The sequence below is a fragment of the Stenella coeruleoalba genome (assembly GCF_951394435.1).
Source record: "Stenella coeruleoalba genome assembly, chromosome: 19".
Taxonomy (NCBI): Eukaryota; Metazoa; Chordata; class Mammalia; order Artiodactyla; family Delphinidae; genus Stenella; species Stenella coeruleoalba.
This window is the reverse complement of record NC_137165.1, coordinates 25726411-25744189: the sequence shown is the minus strand read 5'-3', so window position 1 is coordinate 25744189 and position 17779 is coordinate 25726411. Positions and strand designations below refer to the sequence as shown.

The 17779-nt window shown below is 35.2% G+C and overlaps 1 pseudogene across 1 annotated transcript; it reads left to right on the top strand.

Moving 5' to 3' along the window:
• Positions 1-16767: 16767 nt before the first annotated feature.
• On the top strand, positions 16768-17083 carry LOC307177993 (histone H3-like centromeric protein A; annotated as a pseudogene). Its single transcript has one exon. The product of its transcript is annotated as a histone H3-like centromeric protein A (transcript).
• The last annotated feature ends 696 nt before the right edge of the window (positions 17084-17779 follow it).

Sequence of the window (17779 nt, the reverse complement as noted above, 5' to 3'; positions counted from 1 at the left end):
CCAGAACTGTAAAATAATGTTTGTGCTTTTTAAAAGCAATTTGTAGTAATTTGTTGCAGCAATGATAGAAAAAGATTAAAAAAAGTAGAAGAAAGAATGATAAAGAATAAAACTGAAATCAATTAAATAATAAAAAAATGTAAAATAAAGATGATCAACAAATTTCATGAATAAAAAGAGATGGTACATGTAGATAATATGAGGAATAAGAAAGGGAACTACAGAACAAATGATACAGACATTAAAATAATGGAGTTTGGGAGAGTGATCAAGGTGGCAGAGGAGTAGGATATGGAGCTCACCTCCTACCACAAACACATCAAAAATACATCTACATGTGGAATGATTCACACAGAACATCTACTGAACGCTGGCAGAAGACCCCAGACTTCTGAAAGGTCAAGAAAGCCTCCATGTAACCAGATAGGACAAAAGGAAATAAAAAAGAGAGAGAAAGGAATTGGGATGGGACCTGTGCCCCATGGAGGGAGCTGTGAAGGAGGAAATGTTCTTGCACCCTGGAAAGTTTCTTCACTGGCAGGGAGATCAGCCTGGATGGAGACGGAGTTTTGGAACCTTGGAGGAGGGTGCAGCAACTGGTTTATGGAAGGTGAAATGTACCTGCACGTATGGTCAGTACAACCACTATGCACTCCCCAGTCTGAGATGCTTGTCTGCCAGTGTGGGCTGGCGCTGGGTGCTAAAGCTCAGGTTTGGAGGTCAGACCTGGGGAGAGGACATGGGTTGGCTGTGTGGAGACAGCATGAAGGGCCTAGAGTGTGGCAACTGAGGGTGTACATGTAAGGGCCTGGGCCTGCCAGAAAGACAAGTCACCATTGTTGGGAGGCATGTGAAGAGAGGGGTGGGACCACCATAAGAGCCTCTTTCCCCATGCAAGCTCACAAGCAACAGGAAACTGCCTACATGAGATCCAGGGGCAGGTGTGAGCTGCTGCTGCCACCATAGTATGCTCCAGAGGTGGGCATGTGTTTCCACCACTACTAAAAGACTTATGAGCCGGTGTCAGTTGCTGCCTACACTAGTGCAAGCCCGAGGAGCATACTCACTGACACTCTTGCACACCCCCTAGCAGGAGGATAATGACCAGCACCTGTCAAGGAAAGAGGCAGCAAGCATCTAAACTACAAACAGCCATTGTGCCAAAAATATTAAAACTACACAAGCTACACAGGGACAATCTCACATATAAATACCCCTTCAAGACTACAGTAGATAATTGTTTCTCCTAAACTCACAGAATAAGAGAAGTATAAATAAAATGAAGAAGCAGAGGAACAATTCTCAGTTAAAAGACCAAGAGGAGTCCCCTGAAGGAACAAACAATGAAACAGACCTCATCAGTCTAATAGACACCAAGTTCAAAAAGGAGGTAATAAAAATATTGAAGAAAGGCTATCAACAGAACTGCAGATTACTGTAAAAAAGTAATGGAGGAGCCAAGAAAACTGAGGAAACTCATTTGCCAAGACAAAAGCTGAACTAAAGGCAATGACTAGCAGAATAAATAATGCAGAAGAATGAATAAATGATCTGGAAGATACAGTAATGGAAATCACCCAATCAGAACAGCAGACAGAAAGCCAGATTGAAAAAAAAAATGAAGGCAATATTAGAGACTTATAGGATAATATAAAGCATGCCAATCTACATATAATAGGGGTTCCAGAAAGAGAAGAAAGAGAAAGGGGAATTGAAATGTATTTGAAGAAATTATAGCTGAAAACTTCCCAAGTATAAAGAAGGAAATAGATATCCAGATACAGGAAGCACAGAAGGTCCCAAAAAAGATGAACCCAAACAGACCTACACCAAGACATATTATAATAAAAGTGGCAAAAGTTAAAGAGTGGATTCTAAAGACAGTAAGAGAAAAAAAAAAGAGTTCTTTACAAGGGAACCCCCATAAGTCTATCAGCTGAGCTCTCTACAGAAATATTGCAGACCAAAAGGGAGAGGCAAGATATGTGCAAGCTCGTGAAAGAGAAAAATCTGCAACCTAGAAGACTATACCCAGCAAGATTATCATTTAGAATAGAAGGAGAGATAAAGAATTTCTCAGACGAGCAAAAACTAAAAGAAAACTAAACCAATCCTAAAAGAAATATTGAAAGGTCTTCTCTAAATAGAAAAAAAAAAAAAAGCAAGAATACATAGGAAAGTGAAAATCACAATTGGAGAGTAAATTACTTAAATAAGCCAGTATACAAATCAAAAAGAAAAAAAGATCTACTTGTGGAAGTGATGATAAACACAAGGCACAGCAAAAGGATAAACATGAAGATGAAAAAAAAGACACCAAAATCATAAAATGTGGAGGAGGGAGTAAGAAAACATAGTTTTTGTTTTGTTTTGTTTTCTTCTCTTTTGTTTTGTTTTATAACATGTTTGAGCCTATATGACTCAGTCTAAAGTAAGTAGATATAGCAAAGCATTAACGTACTTGAAAAACAGGATAACCACAAATAAAAAACGTAAAATAAATTCACGAAAACCAAAAAGAAGAGAACATAAAGAGAATATACAAAACTAAAAGGAAATCATCAAACCACAAAAAGAAAATTAAAAAGAAAAAGAAAGGAACAAAGAAGAAACACAGAATCAACTGGAAAACAAGGTTTAAAATGGCAATAAATACATATTTATCAATAATCATCTTAAGTGTCAGTGGACTAAATGTTCCAATCAAAAGACAAAGAGTAGCAGAGTGGATAAAAAAACAAGAGCCTACAAAATACTGCCTATGAAAGACCCACTTTAGGTCAAAGAACACACATAGAATGAAAGTGAACAGGATGGATAAAGATATTTCATGCAAATGGAAATGCCAAGAAAATAGGGGTTGCAATACTCAAGTCAGACAAAACAGACTTTAAAGCAAAGACCATAAAGAAAGATAAATATGGACACTATATAATGATAAAGGTATCAATACAAGAAGAGGAATTTATACTTATCAAGATATATGCATCCAAATACATAAAACAAATACTAACAGACATAAAGGGAGAAATTGATGGTAAAACAATGATAGTAGGAGACTTTAACACTCCACTCACATCAAAGAACAGATCTTCTAGACAGAAAATCAGTAAGGCAACAGAGACTAGATGATGCAATAAAACAGTTAGATTTTGTTGAAATTTTCAGGACATTTACATAAACAAAATACAACAAAACAAAAAACTGGATTACACATTCCTTTCAAGTGCACATGAAACATTTTCTAGGATTAACCACATATTAGGGTACAGAACAAATGTCAACAAATATAAGAGTATAGAAGTTATTTCCAGCATCTTCTCTGACCACAATGGCATGAAACTAGAAATTAACCACAGGAAAAGAAATTAGAAAAAAAAAAGGTTTACATGGAGACAAAACAACATGCTACTAAAAAACTAATGGGTCAATGAAGAAATCAAAATGGAAATTAAAAAATAACTTGAGACAAATGACAAAGAAAACACACCATACAAAATCTATGGGATGCAGCAAAAGCAGTGTTTAGAGGGGAGTTCATAGAGATACAGGTCTTCCTCAAAAAAAAAAAAGAAAATCTAAAACAAACAACCTAGCCTACTACCTAAAAGAATTAGACAAACAACAAACAAAACCTAAAGTCAGCAGAAGGAAGGAAAGTATAAAGACCAGATAGGAAATAAATAAAATAGAGACTAAAAATTGAAAAAAAAAATCAATAAAACCAAGAGCTGCTTTTTGAAAAGGTAAACAAAATTGACAGACCTCTGGCCAGGCTCACCAACAAGAAAAGACAGAAAACACAAATAAACAAAATAAGAAATGTAAAAGGAGAAATATCAACCAATACTGAAGAAATGCAAAAAACTATAAAAGAATACCATGAACAATTATATGCCAACAAATTCAACAACCTAGAAGAAATGGACAACTTCTAGAAACACACAGCCCACCATAATTGAATCAACAAGAAATAGATAATTTGAACAAATCTATCACTAGAAGTGAAATACAATCTGTAATTAAAGAAAACAAAACAAAAACAAAACACTACCTGCAAACAAAAGTCCAGGACAAGTGCTTCACAGGTGAACTCTACCAAACATACAAAGAAGAAATTATACTGATTGTTCTCAAACTATTCCAGAAGTTTGAAGAAGAGGGAACACTCCCAAAGACATTTTATGAAGCCAACATCACACTGATACCAAAACCAGACAAAGATACTACCAAATAAGAAAATTACAGGACAATATCTTTGATGGAGATAGATGCAAGAATTCTCAACACAATACTAACAAGCCAAACCCAACACATAAAGAAGATGATACACCACAACCAAGTGGAATTCACGCCAAGTTCACAAGGATGTTTCAACATATGCAGAACAGTCAGTCACCACATCAAAAAAAAGAAAACAAATAGATAAATACCACACGATCATCTCAATAGATGCAGAAAAAGCAACTGACAAAATCCAACATCAATTTATGATAGAAACTCTCACAAAAGTGGGAATAGAGGGGACATATCTCAATATAATAAAAACTATTTATGACAAACACACAGCAAATATAATACTCAACATTAAAAAGCTAAAGTCTTCCCACTAACATCTGGAACATGACAAGGATACCCACTCTCACCACTTTTATTCAACATAGTATTGGAAGACCTAACCACAGCAATCAGACAAGGAAAAGAAATAAAACCTATCCAAATTGTAAGGAAAGAGGTAAATTTTTCATTATATGCAGATGACATCATACTTTCTATATATAGAAAACCCTAAAGACTCAACACAAAGACTACTAGAACTGATAAATGAATTCAGCACTGTAGCAGGATACAAGATTAGCATACAGAAATTGGTTGCATTTCTTTACATTAACCATGAAATAGCAGAAAAGGAATGTAAGAAAACAATACCTTTTAAAATTGCACCAAAAAAATATGTTGGAATATACCTGAACAAGAAGGTGAAAGAATTATATGCTGAGCACAATAAAACATTAATAAAGGAAATTAAAGATGATTCAAAGAAATGGAAAGATACCCCATGCTCTTGGATTGTAAGAATTAATATTGTTAAAATGGTAATAATACTCAAAGCAATCTACAGATTTAATGTGATCCCTATCAAATTACCCATGACATTTTCCCCAGAATGAGAACAAATAATCCTAAAATTTATGTGGAACAATAAAAGACTCAGAATTGTCAAAGCAATCCTGAGGGAAAAGAACAAAGAAGGAGGCATATCTCTCCCAGACTTCAGCCAATACTGCAAAGCTACATTTTCAGAAGTGTGGTATTGGCACAAAAACAGACATAGGGATCAGTGAAACAGAATAGAGAACCCAGAAATAAACCCATGCACCTATGGTCAATTAATCTTTGACAAAGGAGGCAAGAATAAAAAATGGGAGAAAGACAGTCTCTTCAGCAAGTGGTGCTGGGAAAGTTGGACAGATGTATGTAAATCAATGAAGTTAGAACACACCCTTACACCATGCATAAACATAAACTCAAAATGACTTAAAGTGTTAAATGTAAGACAAGACACCATAAAGCTCCTAGAAGAGACTGGTGGCAAAACATTCTCTGACATAAAATGCCCCAGTGTTTTCCTAGGTCAGTTCCCAAGGCAATAGAAATAAAAACAAAATAAACAAAAATAAACATATTGGAGCTAATAAAACTTAACAAGCTTTGCACAGCAAAGGAAACCATAACAAAACAATAAGGCAATCTACAGAATGGGAGAAAATATTTGCAAATGATGTGACTGACAAGGGCTTAATTTCCAAAATATACAGACAGCTCATACAACTCAATTAAAACAAACAAACAAACAATCAAACAAACAACTGAATCAAAAAATGGGCAGAAGACCTAACTAGACATTTCTCTAAAGAAGACATACAGATGGCCGATAGGCACATGAAAAGATGCTCAACATCACTAATTATTAGAGAATTGCAAATCAAAACTACAATGAGGTACCACCTCACATAGGTCAGAATGGTCATCATTTAAAAGTCTACAAACAACAAATGCTGGAGAGGGTGTGGAGAAAAGGGAACCCTCCTACACTGTTGGTGGGAATGTAAAGCTGGTGCAGCCACTTTGGAAAACAGTGGAAATTCCTTAAAAAAACTAAAAATAGAGTGGCCATATGATCCAGCAATTCCACTCCTAGGCATTTATCCAGACATAACTATAATTCAAAAAGATACATGCACCCCTATGTTCATACTGGCACTATTTATATTAGCTAACCTACATGCCCATCAATAGAAGAATGGATAAAGAAGATGTGATACATATATACAATGGAATACTACTCAGCCATAAAAAATAATGAAATAATGCCATTTAAAGCAGCATGGATGCAACTAGAGATTATCATACTAAGTGAAGTAAGTCAGAAAGACAAAGACAAGTACCATATGATATCACTTATATGTGGAGTCTAAAATATGGCACAAATGAACCTGTCTGTAAAACAGAAACAGACTCACAGATATAGAGAACAGGGAGGGGGGTGAGGACTGGGAGTTTGGGGTTAGTAGATGCAAACTATTACATATAGAATGTGTAAACAACAAGGTCCTACTGTATAGCACAGGGAACTATATTCAGTATCCTGAGATAAACCATAATGGAAAATAATATAAAAAGATTGTATATATGTGTATAACTGAGTCACTTTGCTGTGCAGCAGAAATTAACACAACATTGTAAATCAACTATACTTCAATAAAAATAAATTTAAAAAATAATGGAGTTTGGATGAAGAAATTTACATGAAAATGTAAACAAAATGGATAAGTTCTTAGAAAAATATAATTTAGCACAATTGCTTTAAAACAGAATTAAAAAATTGAATAATCTTTTACTAAACAAAATCAATCAGTAGTGAAAATACCTTCCCTCAAAGAAAATTTATATATGTTGCTAATCAGTGACTTCTAATAAACATTCAAAGAAGACATAATACCAGTCATAGAAAAAGTCTTCCAAAGAACATGATATTTGACCAGAAATTCATGAATTACAGGCTAATCTCACAAACATGAATGCAAAAATCCAAAGCAAACTATTATAAAATCAAATTCAGCAATATGTAATGAGGAGCATGCACTCTGAGCAAAGTGAGTTAATTCAGGAATGAAGGGTTGAGGTAATATTAGAAATTAGACTGAGCAGTTGCACTTAAAATTCATGAGTCATTCCTCCCTTCTTTCATTGTGTATTAGCCATGAGGTTTGAGGTGGGGGCAGGGATTTATTCTACCCTCAAATCCAGAAATGTGCATTGATTGGCATAAAATGAGAAGGGTACTTTTAGTGTCTTAGTCACAGTTGAGAGATGGATAAGCAGACCAGGCTGAAGCCAAATGTCCAAATTGTGCACGACATTCCAGAGGTAATAGTGTATATTGGGGGAAAGGGACAAAGGATTTAAGCTAATTCAATCAAAGTGAAAATCAGCACTTCTATTTGATGTTGGAGAGGAAAGGTGCGCTCTTTTTTAACTTGGATGAGAAACATGCAGTTCCTGAAGCTCAAGCAGACATTTTGTTACCAGAGGAAAGTTGAAGATACCACTAATTCCAGTCAGACAAGTGGAGAGGGAAAAAAAACAAGAAAACATTAGTGACAGCACTGATCTACTGGTATAAAACAAACCTCAAGTCTGCCCTACCTCTGAACTTTCAACATTTTCATGAAATATTATTTTCTTTTTTAATGTAGGTGGTGTGTTTGTTTTATAATGTTGAAACTTAACACAGACTGTGTGATTAGGGAATAAATGAATTTTTCTATAGGCAAATTATTTCTTCTGTTAGTGAAACTAATGGAAATTGGTAAGGATGAATCTCTGTATGAACACTAACAGAAACTTTGTAAGAAATTTGAGTCATGAGTAAAGTTTAATAACTATAGAATTAATTTTCCCCTGTATGAGGACAAGGTAAAAACAAAATCTACATAAACAAAAAAATGCATCCTTCACTTCCACTATCAGCAACAATTTTCTTAGACATAATAAAATATTATTTAAAATTTTAACACTACAATAAAAGTGAAACTGTCATTAAATCATCATGTTTGAGTTTACCTGAAAGTTCTTTACAAAGATTTTTCACAAGGTGTAGAATAATTTATATTTTCAGATAAAATCTCCCTCACTCCTTTAATTTCATGTATTTTTCGAAGAGTTATTGTTGGGCTGCACACTGCAGGCCTGCAAGCCTTGTACTTACCCAGCCTGGAGACCAAAGAGAGAGCCCAGAGTCAGCAAAAGAGACATCAGTGATTTAATGGATAGGGGGAATCTTACACATCTGAAGCAAGGTCCTGGAGTGACACCCAACTCATGTGTGGCAGATGGAGGCAGTCATTGCTGGGTGGGGAGTGTTTATCAGTTACAGGGGGAATTGAAATCAGGTTGGCTCATTGGTTATCAGGGGAATTAACAGAGGGCCATGCCCTCACTGCCCCTTTGATAAGATATCCTGGTGGAGATGTTCTGATCTAAAGATTAGAACAATCACTAGCAGGTGTATGGGCCAAGTATGTAGAAAGGTCAGTCATGTGAGTAGGTTATAGGTGAAGCAGGCACTGGTTGAGTAGGGGATGTAGAGAGAGCAAGAGAACAGCCACTTTGGTGGCCCAATCATACACTTATTTTAATTACAACACATTTTATAAAAGGTAATATTACAGGACTTAAAAATAGTTTAAAACTCAACCTATAGTACAGTTCAAACCCCAAAGTTAGAAATAAAAATAATTGTTCTGAAATATGAACATAATTGTTCTGAAATATTTCCTGTGTTGTTGACTGTGCCTTTACTAACATTGAGTGCAATATTAGCATTAAAAAAAAAAAAGACAATGCTGATCTAAAGAAATCAAAACTCTGAAACCAGTAAAGTTGCACCTTCTCAGGAAAAACAATACAGGAAAAATATATTTCCATACAAGTTCGAAAATGTTCTCCAAGTATAGTATTCTTAACCCTAAATAATTCAGAAAATTTTGGTAGGTAAAAAAACTGTGTAAGAAAGTAAAATGTATTTTTATTTTACTTTCTTATTCATCTTTACTCATTATTCTCAGCTCTGTAGTCTAATGATCATTAGCTATTTAAACGTCCATTAGATCATTAGAAGCCTAGCATTTTGATGTAGTGGAGTCATAGCATATTCATTAGCTATAGACTGAGTTATAACTTTTAAAAATAGATGTTGTCTAATGCAGTAAGATTACCTACTCTTCGTTTTGTGTTGACATTTGTGGTGGTTCTAATAGTTATAGTGAGTAAAGACAATCTTTTTTTTTTTTTTTCCTCACAGTCGACCAAACTGCTATGCCTAGTGCTATTTTTCACACATTTGTTTTTTGCTTATTCATCTGCGGTTAGAGGATTATTTGGTACCACATAACAGAGTAAATTCAGGTAGTCCCAAGGGAACAAAAAAAAGTGTGTGGTCTCATTTGAACTGGGGCCTAACCAACTGATTTAAAGAGAATCCTCCAGCCTCAGTTAAACCCTTGAACAACTGCTGCTCTGGTCAACATCTTGACTATAAAGTAATTTCGTGAGATTTATCAAGCCAGAACTGCTCAACTAAGATGCTTCCAAACACACAGCTCACAAAAAGCTCTGAGAAAACGAATATTTATTGTCTTAAGCAATTATGCTTTGGGTAATTCATTATACAGCAATATATAATTAATACATTGTGCTCATCCTAGAAACACTCTTCTAAATGAAGATTCAAGATGTTTAATTTAGTTTGGTCTCTTCACTTAATGTAGAGGAAACTGAGATGCAAACTAAGTTAGTGACATAGAGTTCTCTAGAATCTCAGTTAATTGAATATTTTCCAAGTGGAAAAAAAATCAATGTAATATTGTATAAACCATGGATAATCATTAGCAAGAATCACATTAACACATTTTGCACATGTAGGCTCTTTTGGTCTCAATATACCTAATTATGTGTTTAACAGTTTTCCCTGGAGTTTCTTAACCCACCAACATGGCACTTAGAAATACAAACCATTAGTAAAAGAATATAAAGATGCACATTAATTTCTTTTCTTGGTTAAAATAAAACTTTTCAGAAACAATAGTCTGTCAACTGAAAAAAAAAATGCACAATGTGAGTTAAGTTTTATTTGGGGGCAAAATGCGGACTATAGCCCAGGAGACAGCATTTCGGATAGCTCTGAGAAACTGCTCCAAAGAGGTAGGGGGGAAGGTCAGTATATATGTGATTTTCGTGAAGGAGGAGTACATACAATCAAGCACATATCTTTTACAGAAGGTTGCTACTTAATCTTGTAAAGGTTACTGCTAGTCACGAGGAGCAGATGTCACCATGAAGGATTTCAGTACTTTTTTAGATGTGAGAAGATGCAAGAATTGGGTTAATAAAATCTCTTGAAAATATCTGACTATCTGAAGAGCTGCTATGCCAGTTTTCCCCAGAGCACAGGATGCCTCCTTCCTGATCTCCACCCTGAACTCCTTTCAGGGGTGTTAAAAATCAGCAGCTGCATCAGCTCATGATTTAATCCTTGTAGAGGTAGATGACAAGTGCCAATTTGTATTTGGCAGTCTCTGTCCCTTTTGAACATTGACAGAAATATAAATGTGACTTAGAATAGAATACCAAGTCAAGAACTCACAGTTAAACTGATTCATAGTAATGAGAGGAAGTCTAAATTAGGTTCCTGGACCCATTTCCAACGTTCCAGTGTGTGTGTGTGTGTGTGTGTGTGTGTGTGTGTGTGAACAAGGTCTCCCCACACCAACAACAAGCGATGCTCAAAAAAATCAGCTGAGTGTCCTACAATTCAACTCAATTTTGGGACTATCTACCTTCAGATTGCTTCATATCCCAGAGGTTAAGTGTTCAGTCCAGATGAGACTGCCCCTCCTCCCAATTCAGATGTCACTCCAGCCCAGGTTGTTATCTGTGCTTCTGATAGGCTACAGATTGGAGCTTCCCATGACTCCTTCCTTGGACTTCAGACACCAGTCAAAAGTACAGGTTTTTACTGACAGTTCTGACCAAATGGCCAAATCTGACCAAATCAGAGGTTCCAAGACTCCCTCTTCAGGTTCTATTAGTTTACTAGAGCAGCTCTCAGAACACAGAGAGACATTTTACTTATTAAATTATCTGTTTATTATAAAAATAAATAACTAAGGAACAGCCAGATGTAAAAGATTCATATGGAAAGGGGCTTGGTTTCTCCATGTGCACCACTCTCTCAGCACCATCATGTGTTCATCAACAAAGAAGACCTCGAAACCCCATCTTCTGAGGGGTTTATGGAGGCGTTATTACATAGTCATGACTGTTTAAATCATTGGCAACTGGCAATTGATTCAACCTCCAAATCCTCTCCCCTTTCTGGAGGTAAAGGAATGAGACTGAAAGTTCAACCCTCTAATCACATGATTGGCTATCCCTGGAAATGCATCCCTATTGTTAGGCGTGGTCCAAACTTTACCTCATTAACATACCAAAAGACACCTTTGTTGTTCTAATCACTTAGGAGATTACAAGGGTTTGGGGAGCTGTGATCCAGGAACGATGGACAAAGACAAAATATAAATGAGAAATATATTTTGGTCATCTGAATGAACAAATTTCTTATGCAAAAAATAATATACAGAAGCCTCAAAAACGAGCAGGAGGTCAGAAGGAGAAACACTCATGCCTTATAATGATAGCAGAGCCCAACAGGAAAAGAAAGACTTCCTCTTCTTTCTTTGCAAGAGTTTGGCAGATGAAAAGCCAGTATACTTGGAACTCTAAATTCCTCCAATGGACTGTTTGTTTACCATAACCCTCCCAGCTCCCTTTCCCTTCTAAAAAAGAGTTCTCCTCTCCTTCTTTTGCAGGACTTGCAAATGGCTTGTTGCAGACCCCAAATTACAATTATTTGCTGATCCTGAGTAAACTTATTTTTGCTAGAGAAAAAACTAACAGTTTATTTGTTTTAGGTTAACACTTATAAATCATAATTTCACAAAGATATTCAGGGATTAAAGTCAGCTTTCCAATTTGGAATCAGAACTGAGTGGGAATCAAGCAGGGAGATAGGGTGAAAATCATTTCGGTGAGATTTTCTAGGAGTTAATAAAATAAAAAATGGCATGTCTCTTAATCATATGTTTCTATATCATAAGGAGTATTATATAGCCTTGAAGTTAAAAACTGCTTTGTACCATAAGCAGCTCTTTTTGGTCATTATTTAATTTTTGTCTTATATATTGGCAAAAGTATTAATACAGTTCCCTAGATTATTTTTATGTGCTATCATGGTATCTATAATAAGCTGGAATCTACTATATTAGAGCAGCCTTGTACTCATACACACAGAAATATAGCCCCTTACTCTGACCCTGGTTTACAGGTTCATAAGAACCTAAACTGCATCATTTCCACAAGATTTTGCTATAATATCACTTTGCAGTCATTGGTGGAATGAAAATAATTTTCTGTAAACTAGCTAAACTAACAGATGGTTTATCACTTATGGACACATGTTCCTAGGCATTAGCTATTCCATAGTTTGTTTTTACACAGACACTTTGCAATAAAGATAATGCATTAATTAGCCTTATGAATAGATAACAGATTTTCATCATTAGAGAACATTCCTTAAGGAAAGTTCTGTTTTGTTTGTTTGATTTTGAGAAGTGGGAAAGGGATGCAGATTACTAGATGTGGAAACTCAACTTCCCATATAAGTGGAACAATTGCTCTGTGTTGAAAAATATCAGTGTGAAAGATGAGATCAAAATACTGTTGGTTTCATAAAAATAAATGAGCAAACTACTGTAAAATAAGGACTGTATGAGAAATTAATTTGAAATTTTAATAACAGAGATATCCATTATTCAAACTGCTATCATTAGGCAAGTATAAAATTTATTTGATGTAAAAATAATTTCTGAAATATAGTTAAAAATTTCCCCTTTCAAATGAAAAAATAAAAATCTTTCCCCAGAGCTTTGGCATAGAGCAGTCTTACATTATTGTATTATCTGTGCTTTCCAAGTCTTGTATATCCATTGATAGAATGGAAGTGACAATACATATATTTCTTTCTTAGTAAAACAATATTCAATAATAATTTTATTCTTAAAACTTCTATTGATAATAATGGAAATTCTGATCCAAAACAACAGTATTCCAACATCTGAGGTAATCTGGACATATCTTTGTTCCTAGCTGAAGACTCCTAAACAAAATACATATGTAATCAATACATGATCTGATACTATTCACCAAATTATTAAGCAGAATTCAAATGAATCAAAACCATTAAACCAGAAAAAAAATCAGGTGTCAAGTAATGAATTTGAAATACGGCATGAGTTCATGAGTGTGAAGAGGGCAAACGTTGGTGAGAAAATTAAGCCAGGAGTCTATACATGGACTCCCAGAAAACCTCCTCAGGAAAAAATAAAAAACTTAAAAATGCCATCATTTAAAGCCTCTGAAAATTGTTCTAAGACCATACAACTAATGAAGAAACATTCATTCAAGAAAATCTACTAAATCTCAGTAACAGCAGTGAGTCTGTGGCATTCGATCCATGACTCATCCACATTTCATGAACCACAGGTATGTGTCATGGAAGCTCTAGCCTGGGTGCTCTATTCCAGGAAAAGTACAGCCAAAAAGACAAATATTTTCTTCCCCCTCCCCAAATCCCAGTCTGAGTTTATGGTTTCACTCTGGGAGGATTCAAGTGTCATTTACACCATCATATTTAATTAGTAAAAAATATATAAATAACCTGATTATAACAAGAGTTGTAAGTCAAGTTTCTATAAAAAACAAGCATTCAGGAATAATAAGAAAAAAAAAATCTTAACAATTAGACAACTGGTAGACTGGGTTGCCAAATACCACAGTTATAAAAGTGTGTTAATTAAAATTATTTGGGATTTGCAGAAAAATAAACAATGACTTCCATGCAGCCAGAAAAAGGGTTAAATATAAATTCAAATACATAGAGATATGTACTAGATGATATAGATGGTGCTTCAAATGAGAGGTTTACTTTTTAATCACTTTCTAAGAACAAAGTTTTATAAGACAATAGAAAACAGAAAAGGCAGATCATACCAAAGATAGATAAGTGGATTATAAATTTATGAAACCACATGTATCATAATAAGAAAAATTAAAATAACAAAAAATTATTTATATCCTGTAAACAATTGTCAAAATAGTTGATAGTACACATATAGTTGAAGGAATGATATATTGGTAGAATTACAAATTGATGAAATCTTTCTGAAGGGCAATAAGGTAATGTAGGTTGTATAGCAAATTGAAAAGTACATCTATTATTTGGCTTGAGTATTCTACATCTATAGTTTTATCTTATATTGTATTCAAATACATGAGAGAGAATCTAATGTAGAAGTTATATTTTTTTTTTTTGCATCTAGGTTACCTTCTAATTCCAGTTCTGCCATTTACCATATGCATGAACTTCAGAAAATATTAAAGTATTCTCTTCTTTATTTTCCACATATATGAAATGGAAATAATAAATCCTTCATAGGATTGAAGGATGATCTAATTATATAATATGTCTCAGAAGAGTACCTGGTATAGAGTAAGCACTACATAAGAGCTTATTATCATTAAAAGTATGAAAATAAATGTGTACAACGAGAATAATCATAGCGTTTTTTATAGAAAAAAAGGAGAAAAACAGAAAGAATGAAAGTCTTTATGATTATGAATAGAGGAGTGTTATGCATTTTATTATAAAATATAAAACAGATATATCATGTAAATACACATCTGCCGATATAAAACTCTTACCAACATACATGCTTAAAATAAAACATAAAATTATAGAATAGAGCATAGGTATACTTCAATTTGGGGAAATTTTAAAAAAATCTATCCGTATGTCACTTATATTTAAGGTGAATAGCAAATTTCTTGAGGAGCCACAAGAAAATGTTATCAGTAGTTTTGGAGAGAAGACCTGGGTATCTGGGGTGTGAATGAGTCTGTTTTCACAATATACTCTTTTGCCTTATTTGAACTTATATTATTTCTATAGACTTTTTTAATAAGCAAAATAATTAACTTAATAAAATAACTCATCAAAATACCTTCATTTATGGTCCAAAGTTGTATGGATTAAAGTATTAATTGGGAAGCAATGAAGTCAACATTATTCATGGCAGTATTATAATAAATCAATACAGTGAACACAGTTAATTGTTAGGTGTTTGTCAGGTTTGAGTTTCTTAAAGTTTATAAAGCTATTTTGTACATCTAATCTTTCATAACAAGGGAAATTGGAGAAAGGTTTTTAAAACACAATAACTTCATGGTGTAGATATATAGATATGGATTATATAGACTATATAGATGTTTGGGACAAGCAAGAATGGTGCAAAGGCCAAAACGCTTTAATAAGAGAACATGCTTTATTAACTCAATTACTGAACTGTAATATAAAAGAAAAACCTACTCGTTACTATTATTACAGTAAAAAGTCCTTATCAACTGAAATATAAATGACAATTTAAGAGAAATTATTAATCAAGATATTAGTTATCTTTATTATTTTAAGGGATGGTCTAAAACTTTTCAAACATTTTTATTTCAACTTTGCATAGAAATAGACTCTGATTAGGTACTGTGTTGAACCTGAATGCATTGCTTCCTCTTGGAAATATCTCCACTTGGGCATAAAGGATCTGGAAAATTTCAAGACTTTCTGAATAAACACTTAGGTTCACAATAGTGTATTTATGATTGGGTATGCCAAATGAGCATAAATTCAAATTTTATTTACACATTTGACAATCAATTTTCTTTCTTTTACACTGAGTTTATGTTGTACCCCATTTGTAAGCAAAGTGATTAGTTTTTATCAAAACAAGAACATGTTCCTCAGGGTGAGTTGGATTCTTTTTAATACCTGATAAACATGGTTATAAAATCATCTGAAAACTTACTGTATATATTTTGAACATTATGAAGAGAAACGTAAACCTGATAAAATTTCTTCATTTTTTTTTTTTTTTTTTTTGCGGTACGCGGGCCTCTCACTTTTGTGGCCTCTCCCATTGCAGAGCACATGCTCCGGACGCGCAGGCTCAGCGGCCATGGCTCACGGGCCTAGCAGCTCCGCGGCATGTGGGATCTTCCCGGACCGGGGCACGAACCCGTGTCCGCTGCATCAGCAGGCGGACTCTCAACCACTGCGCCACCAGGGAAGCCCCCATGAGTATTTTTATACATTTACAACTGGTTGGTAAAGGCAAATTGAGGAGCATTATCTTTTCTACTACTTGGATATAAATACCAGATAATTTGACACTTTTTTTAAAAAAATATATATCCTGGAAATTAGTTTAGAAAGTTATCTGAAACATAAGTAACATATGAGTTAGCACATTTTTTGTTAATAAATGCAAAGCTAAAAATTCCATTCTCAAATTAACCAACATAAAATAGTATTTCCTCTATTACTGACAAGCCACAACAGTCAGATGAAATTATTTTCAAGAATGCTGCTTTGGAAAAAACGCCAGCAGTGAATCCACGGCGGAGCGGACAATTTGAACGCCACCTAGCCGCGGCACGCTGCCAGGGCGCTGCTGACCCTCCCCTGGACGGCAGCCTCTGCCTCCGGACCTGGAAGGTCGAGAAGGAACCGCGGGTCCGCAAGCCTGAGCTCCAGCCATGGGCCCGCGCCGCCGGATCCGCAAGCCCGAAGCCCCAAGGAGGTCGTCCCCGGCCGGGCCCATCCTTAGGCACTTCCTCCCGTCAACTTGCTCGCCGGAGACATAGGGTTCTGAAGGAGATACGAACTCTTCAGAAGAGCACACACCTGATGTTAAGGAAGAACTCCTTCTGCCGCCTGGCAGCAGAAGTGTTTCTAGTTAATCTCTTTTAGGATGTCTATCTCCTCTCCTTACATACAGGCCGTGTCACTCACTTCCCGAAGGATGTGCAGCTGGCCAGGAGGATCCGAGGCATTCAGGAAGGGCTCGGCTGAGCTCCTGCCGCCCTTGACTCTGGATACCAGGGATGCTGCCCGTAACCAGGACCAGATCCACGGAGTACAAGGTGCTGCCTGGACTTGCTATCTCTGAGCAGAGCGTGCATGTTGCTTTTGTAATTAGTTTTTTTTAAGTAGAAGACTGCATGGCTTTCCTCTGTAACAGAGGTAATATATGACAGAATCAACACATTGCAAAAGTCCTGAGATTAATTTTCAGATGAAGAGACTCCGCGTTTGACTTCACTTTGCAAATTATTCATAAGACTGATGATTTGGAAGACATCAGATTTTCTAGGTTATGGGAGAAAAGATCTTTCTGTACCATTTAATTTTTTTATTATTTTAGATTTTTCTGTACCATTTAAATTTTTTTACCATAGGTATATTTACTTTTATTTAAAACATAAGGGAAAAAATAAGAGAAGACCACTTCAGCCAGTTGCATGGAAGAGGCTGGCATGTCCAGCATGCAAATCTCTGTCCTTCAGATTGACTTCATCATTAGTGGCAGCAGCAAGTTCCTGTGTGGATTGTGCCTGTCAACAGATTATATAGCTTTTTAAAAACTCAGCTGGGATGAAAATAGGAAATCGTTAAGCTTTGATGGTCTGGCTCCTTCTGGTAAATTCCTATCAAACTCATTCAGAAATTCTAACTTATAGAATTTATTTTATTCTTATTTGCAAATCA